The sequence below is a fragment of the Camelus dromedarius genome, chromosome 6 (assembly GCF_036321535.1).
Source record: "Camelus dromedarius isolate mCamDro1 chromosome 6, mCamDro1.pat, whole genome shotgun sequence".
Classification (NCBI taxonomy): Eukaryota; Metazoa; Chordata; class Mammalia; order Artiodactyla; family Camelidae; genus Camelus; species Camelus dromedarius.
The window spans coordinates 89453384-89461711 of NC_087441.1; positions in this window are offsets into that span (position 1 = coordinate 89453384).

Below are 8328 nucleotides of genomic sequence, written 5' to 3' on the forward strand. Positions count from 1 at the left end.
ACTTGGAAACTAAACAACATGGTTCTAAATAATCTATGGATCAAAGAGGAAGGCTCAGGGAAACTAAAAACTATATGAACAGGATGAAAATAGAAAATACAAAATATTAAAATGCGTGGAACATAACTAAAGCAGTGCCGAAAGGAAAAATTTTAGAAAAGAGAAAAAGTCTCAAATCAATAATCTATGTTCTCACCTTAATAACCTGGAAGAAGATAAAAGTAAACCCAAAGCAAGCAAATGAAAGGAAATAAAAAGAGGAAATTAATGAAATGCAAAACAAAAAATAGAGAAAATTCAATGAATCAAGAAGACAATTCATCAAAAGTTAAAACTTTTGCTCAGCAAATGACCCTGGGAACAAGGTGAAAAGGCAAGCTATGTGATAGGAGAAATTACACACATCTGACAAAGGACTCATATCTAGTATATACCAAGAATCCTCAAAATAACAAAATTAGAGAGATGGAAATAGATGAGTGGTTGTCAGAGTTCAGGAATGGTGGAGGGGAGGGGGAGTGTGTAATTATAAAGAAATAGCATAGGAAAGATCTTTGCGATTATGAGACAGTTCTGTATCTTGACTGTGGTGGTGATTACAGAAATCCACACACGGGATGAAATAACGGAGAACTGCTCTTACATTGTACGAATGTCAAACCTCTGGTTATGATGTTGTGTAAGATGTAACCTTTGGAGGAAACAGAAAGAAGAGTAAATAGGACTTTCTAAACTCTCTTTACAACTCCCTGTGGCTCTAAAATTGTTTCAAAATAAAATATTTTAAAGACAAAAAATAGTTTTAAATGATTTAAACAAATTAAAAATTAAAACACTTCAGTTAGCTGTAATGATGAATCAAAACTAATGAGATTAAACTCAATAAAGAACAATGTAAACATTTTGAAGATTTGTTTTTAAAAAATAGAATGTGTGTAACCAGAAAAGACATGCTATTCTCCAAGTGCTAAAAAGTCATCTGAGGGCAATCTAAAGAAGATTATTAGGGACCATATATCTAAGGAAGATTTCATCTAAAGATTTAGATATAAATTCTGGATCTTAAGAACACCTGCTACAGCAGTTGACAATAGTAATTTTTAAAATAAAAATATCCAATATGTTTCCCAAAAGAATGTCATATATTTTACTAAACCTTTACAGAATTAGTAATTCCTATCTTATATAAACTGTTTCAAAGAATAGAAAAAGAAAGCTAAAAAATTAATTTTACAAAGTCAGTAAAATTCTGATATACAAACTGGATTAAACTAGTACAAGAAAGGAAAATTATCTCACTTTTGAATATTGATACAAAAATGCCAAATATATGCAAATACAATTTAGCATGTACTTGATATTTCATAACCAATTAGGGTTTACCTCAAAAATGAAATAAAAGACTGTTCAATATTTGAAAATGTATCAATGTAATTCACCATGTTAGGAGCTTAATTATAAAAGCTATATAATCATCTTTGCAGATATACAAAAAGCCTTAAATGTCAACATCTATTCATAATAAATTTTTTTTTAAAAAAACCTCTTGGTAAACTAGGAATGCAAAGGCACTGTATTAACCTCAAAAAGCATTTCTACAAAAACCTATAGTAATCACCAGTGAAACACTAAAATCGTTATTTTTTAAGTCAGAAATACAAAAGGGCCTGCTACTCCCAAGTTCTAGCATGTGCCGCCAGGCAAAAAAAAAAAAAAAAAAAGTATTGGCATGAAAAGAGACACGATAACCATTATCTGCAGTACATCCTGGATGATTTTAATAGGTATTGTTCAAAAACAATTTACAGAGAGCACATAAAAAATAAGTACAGTAAAAAATGTCCAGCCTCATTAGTCATTAGGGAAATGAAAATAAAAATCACTATGAGATACAACTTCACACCTGCTAGGATGGCTAAAATGAAAAAAAAAGGACAATAACAACTTTTGGAAGGATGTGGAAAAGTTGGAAACTTCAGCTTTGCTGGTGTGAATATTAAATGGTGTACCCACTCTAAATAACAGTTTGACAGTTCCTCAAAATTTAAACAAAGTGTTATTCTGTGTGTAACAATTGCATTCCTAGGCATATATCCAAAAGAATAAAAACATATGTCTACACACACACTATACACGAATGTTTATAGTAACCAAAAGTGAAAACAACTCAAAAAGCTATCAGTTGATGAATGGGCAAAAGCAAAATTGAATACCTATATACAATAGAATTTTTTTTTACCAATTAAAAGGAATAGAGTACTGATATATACTACAATATAAATGAATCTTGAAAACATTATAATGAAAACAGCCTCCAATTGTAGGGGTCAGTTTATATGAAAATGTCCAGAATGGCCTAATCTATTGAGACAGAAAATATGTTAGTCTTACCAGGAGCTGAGGGGGTGGGGTGCTAGAAATAAACACTAATAGCTATGGAATCCTATTATTCTAAAGTTTAATAGCTTTCATGACTGAATAATGTTGGGAATATACTAGGAACCACTAAATTGCACATTTATGGGGGTTAATTTTATCATATGAGAATTATATTTCAATAAAGTTGTTATTAAAAATAAGTTATGTATGGAGTACATAAAAATGAAAAATTAAGTTTATTAAAATAAAGCCATATATCACTTTGGCTAATGGAATCTTTATGAATTTTAAAAAATTAGAAATCTAGAAAGAATGATCAATATGTTTCTCTAAAGAAGAAACACTGAATTACAAAACACTGTAAGCTTGAAATATAATAACCCAAACTATGTATGCAAAATGAAAAAACAGATCATCAGTGCATTTGAATCCTACTTACATAGCAGCTATTATATGCCAGATAATCTAAGTAATCCATACATATTGACATATTTGATCTTATAAAAAACCAATGACAAGAGACTACTACAATCCTCCCATTTTAGAGCGGGGGATACTGAGAAGTCAAGTCATCTTCTTAGTTTCACTTGGCCCCTAGTTAGCAGAGCTAGGCTCAGACACCAGTAAGTTTCCTCCAGAGGCCGGGCTTTTAAGCCCCTACACACACTGCTGACCTTGTCAATCATGAACTGAAATAGGAATAAAGACAGGAAAGGAGAACAAAGAAGCAAGCAGAGAGAAAAATGCCCAAATCAAAGGAGGTCAAATATCCTGATAGGGCTGAAGACGAGAGGCTAGAAATACAGTGGAAATGCATGGGTAAAGGGAAGAAAAGTTGACAGATCTCCTGAGGTCAGGAAACAACAACCTGTAAACTAGAGTCAAAAGTGGTGTCTTCACTGTCTCAGCAGCAGAGAATGAGGATGACCAGGAGGGGATGATGCACCTGTCTTCTTAAGCTGTGATTTGCACATTTTCAGAATCTCTTACTATAGGTGTTATTTAAAGGTTTTTGTTCATATATTTGTTAATGATTAGGATGTACCCTCTAAGAATTCTTTATTATCTTTTCCAGTTTTTAAGTATTGAGTTTACTATTTTTCATGTTTGTTCTTCAATTTTACTTTTAATGTATTACTCATCTTTTAATTTTTGTGTAGAACATTTTTGATTGGGATTTTTTTCATTCTTTATGTCAACTTTATGATTAGAAAACCCTTTTTCATTCTAATTTAATACATTTCCCAATACATTTCACTCATTCCCTTATTGTTGTAACAATTCCATCAAACCCTTTAACATTTCCTTTCAAATTTTTTTTAAGGAAGTAAGTATCCATCTTTACTTCTTTTTCTAAACTGTAACTAATTGTGTCAGCATCATTTGTTTAAGAAAACTTTCCCTCATCTGTTATTTTTTATCCCTGTATCTTTAAAATATTGTAGTATTCAGGGACTTAGCAATATCCACAAAACATGGCTCCAAAAATCTTCTCTATTGTGTTTCTGAATTTACCTGTATTCACAACATGTGCATTTCTGTTAAAAATGGCTTCCCTCCAACTGATAGACACAGATTGATGGCAATCAAGGAAAAAAATTATTATGGGGCTGTTGAATCTAGGTCTCGAATGATGAAAATATTCTCTCCATCAAGAAAGTCAAAGAGAGGGTGAAGAGGAGGAGGGGCTGAAGAGAAAGGGAAACATCCTGTGTGTTCTGGCTTCCATATTATTTAGCTCAAGAAGAATACATTCTTAATAACTATCAAACAAAATAAAATTTCTCAATGTCATATTATAGAAGATTATGCATATCATGTTTCTGCAGCTCCCAGGGGGAGCTTTTGTGGACTTACAGGAAAAGCCTCATGACCTGGACAATGGGAGAAGATCTGGGGCTTAGACCCTAACAAAGACATCACCGTGTAACACTACTGTGTGATAACACCCCCAACACCACCGTAGGCTATCATGAAAAACAGGGTTCCTGGGCAAGCACTTAGGCAGTAGAACAGAGATTCCAAACAGAAAGGCCAGAGCCATCCCTCCAGTTAACACCAAGGCAGCTAGTGCACACATGGCTGGGTATCATAAGGAAGAGGTCAAACTTCTGCAGATACCAATTCAGGATGATTCAAGTTAAAAATATTTTGAAAAATCTCACAAGCCAAAAAGAATTCTCGATGACCTGAAGTGTAACAGTAAGATAACCAGTGTGTGTAAGATAGACAAGCACACAGGGATGCAAGTATGAGAAAGCTTTTTCACAAGCAGAACAGCTCAGGGGACCACATCAGAACAAAGATGAGCCCCTTTGCTGGATGGGAATAACTGGAAACGATCATCCAAACACAAAGTATATCTGATATTTGTAATTACATTTATATATTCTTTTATCCCAAACTGCATACATGTTTTTAAAGTCTATTTTCAAATAATCTTTTAAAAATAACCCTTAAAACCTGAAATAAATAAGTTTTCCACCGTTTTCCTATATGGCTATCTAGAAAGCACAGCCCTTCGCTATCTGCTATAATCAAGATCCCTTCACCCAGTGAAGTGAAAATTATCCAAGAATATAACCTTGAGAATGTTTATTAAAGTATCTTAATTTGCTATCTGTGTCATTCTGCAACAGGAAATCCCTTTAATTTAGATATTGTCTCAATCAGAATATTGTGTGATCACTTCTAACTTATATATATTTCCATGTTTTTTCCTCTTTCTTCTAAGTGGAAGCAGAATCTTCCAGACTCAACTTTACAATCACCATTCCAGACAGCATTTCTGAATAAGTCATATTTTAATATTGCCTCCCCACTTTGAATAAAGCATGGATCTTTTCACTACACTTAAAGTAAAACTCGATAAATATTTATTGATCACTTAAATATGTCAGGCACTGTGATTAATAATTTAAATAAATAAACTTCATCCTTTAAACTATCTTTTTAAAATGCACTACTATTAGCCCCATGTTATAAAGAAGAAAACTGAAATATACTGATGTTAAATTAAGTTTGGGGGTCATCGACCGCTATGGGCTGAATGTGTGCCCCACCCCACAGTTCATCCATTGAAATCCTGGTGCCTGTGGGAGGTGATTAGGTTGTGAGGGTGAAGCCCCCTGGAATGGGTCAGTGCCCTTAGAAAAGAGACCCCACAGAGATCTCTCACCCATTCCATCATTTGAGAACACAGGAGAAGACTGGCTATAAGCCATAAGGTGAGGCCCTCACCCAGGACATTAACGTGCTCATACCTTGATCTTGGACTTAGCCTCAGATCTGTGAGAAAGACATTTTTGTTGTTTATGTCACTAATGTGGTAGGGTTTTGTCACAGCAGCCCAGCAGAATAAGACATACGTCAAAGCAATGGTCTAAGATTGGCATCCAACCAGTCAGACTCTAGAACTGACCTGCTCTTGTGATATTACAATTACTAACCCAACTTCCTCTTTCCCAATTCTCCACTACTTTAGCGAAACATCAAAATCATCTGTTGAGTTTTTCTTTAACACAGATACATCAGTTCTACTCTTTACCTCCATCCTGATTCAGCATTTCTGATCTTTTACTCTTTGATTTTCTTAGCATTCTCCCAATCTTAAACAGATGAAGTCAAATGTGTGATTGTGATGTTTAGTCACCAGGGAGAGCTACGGCCTTAGAATCGACACTTCTTATATTCAGGGACAAAATCTTGACTTATTCAGAACCCTTATTACGTCTCTATAGTCTTGCTGCTAATAGACACTCCATAAATATTTTCTCAGTGATTAAATCTTTATAGGCCTCAACACTATTAAACAGTTGCCTCAGGGTGCTAATATCTGGAAAGTCAATAGGAAATACCTAAAATAATGTATTATACTGAGTTGATTGCTAATTTTATTTTCAAGACAGCACAGAAGGGAACTGATGGGGGGAAGAAAATTTGTAGTATATTTCTAAAATTTTGAAAATTGTATGGCTAGTGCTAATTGACTGTAATATATTGTGTGAGAATAATAATCACAAGGTTTGACAACCTGTAGGTGATGAGCACTTTTCAGTCAGAATGTAAAAGGCAGTGAACATCAGGTGTGATTACACCGGACTCCAGCAGCTGAATTTCAGACCTGTATTTAACCATAGGCATTTGTTACGATGTAAAAGATAAATTCTGTCTGTTACAATGTGGTCAATTGTAAATTTAAGTTTATTTTCCCATTTCATATTAGGTTTGTACTCACGGTTCTAAATTACATGGTCTCCACATATTAGTACACTTTAAATGCAGTTTTCTATGTAACATATATTGCTTTCATATACAGTGACATTATAGTCGTTTCCTTTCTAAGTTTGATTATGTCAGTATGCTTTTTACTTTGTAATATTGTGAAAACTATTTTCCTAGCTTTTAATGTGCACACAATATATGTTTATAAAATAGCAATAAAAGTAATTTAGGCAAGCTTCTAATTATTGAAGGTCACAGAAATACTATTATCTAAAAATTTATGTGATTTTCTAAAAATTATGGCAATTTCTTACTGGCCTATTTACTTAGATATTTAATCTTTCATCAATAAATAGCACAGTGAAATATAAATTAAATATATAAATTGAATTTGATAGATACATTACTCTTAACAACTTTCTTTCATAAAGTAAAAAATTTCATGTATCAATTCAAAGAAACACAGCAGAAAACGAAATGTACAGGAATAAAAATTCTTATTTCAAATTGGTAGCAAACAAAAAGTGAAGCAACTGCGTTATCTGGTAGAAAAGCTACCACCAGGCGGCGCAGCTGAGCCCCCAGCCAGGAGTGGCGGCGCGCTCCCGCTCGCGCGCGCCACGCTGGGTGACTGGGAGCCGGACCACTGCCCTTTGCGCCTGGGCTGGCCGCCGTGGGGCGCCAGCTACCGGCTGGGGTGGGGGCTGGTTTTCTCGCAGGCCATCGGGGAAGGCCGCTGGAGAGAGGGGAGGGAGGACAGGGGGTGGGAGCGGCGGGAGGGCAGCCGGAGAGCAGGGCGAGGAGGCGGTAAGGGGAGGGGCCGCGCGAAGCTGGGGCCAGGCCGGGAGGGGTGCGGGGAGGATTGGGACCGAGAGAGAAAGTAACTGCAGGACGAGACCGGAGCCTCTCGCGCCGCGGGCACAGGCGGCGTGGCTGCGCCCGAGACCGCTCCGCCGCTCCCGCTCCAACGTAAGCCCGGCGCGGGCGCCACCGTTCATCGATGCGCACCCCTGTCCCTAACGTGGCTGCGACGCCCAGAAAGTCGCCCAGCCGGGATTCGGACCTGGGCAGGGGCGGCGGGACACGCGGAGCGGGGACATCCAGCGTCAAGGTCTGGTGTGGAAGAGGGGACTGCCCACGTCGCCGGCCCTGGCCCCGGGTAGAACCTCTCCAGGCAGGTTGGGGGCTCAGGTCCTGGCACGCTGGCCTCAGTGCAGGGCTGGCGAGTATGCGGTGTCAAAGCCGGGCTCCCGAAGCTGGGGCTTTGGGCTGACTGGGCCCAGTTTGGTATCCAAGTCAGAGAGAGAAAAGGTCTCCAGCGGGACAGATGTGCGTCCTCTGCCGCCCACCCGCGAGTCCGAATTGGAGCGGGAGGGGCTGGCGCGCTGCTGGTCGTGCCAAGCGCGTGGGATCTAGAGCCCCAGGGGGGCACCTGGGAGACATGATCGCCCCTCGGGAACCCCGCTGCCCGCGGGCATCCCCGGATCTGGACCGCGCACCGCATACACTCGCAAACAGCCCCCTCCCCCGGAGCTGGAGCGTGCTTCCCTCCCTCGTCCCCAACCCCTGACTGCAGAAAGATAAGCTTCAAATTTTCACTCCGTGTCTCATATGTGCCTGAAGGTATTTAACTGCACGAGTGAATAACAGCATTATTATAGTTTCAATTTCTTTTTAATCCCTGCAACAATAAACTTTGAGAACAACAACAAAAGAAAACTAAAA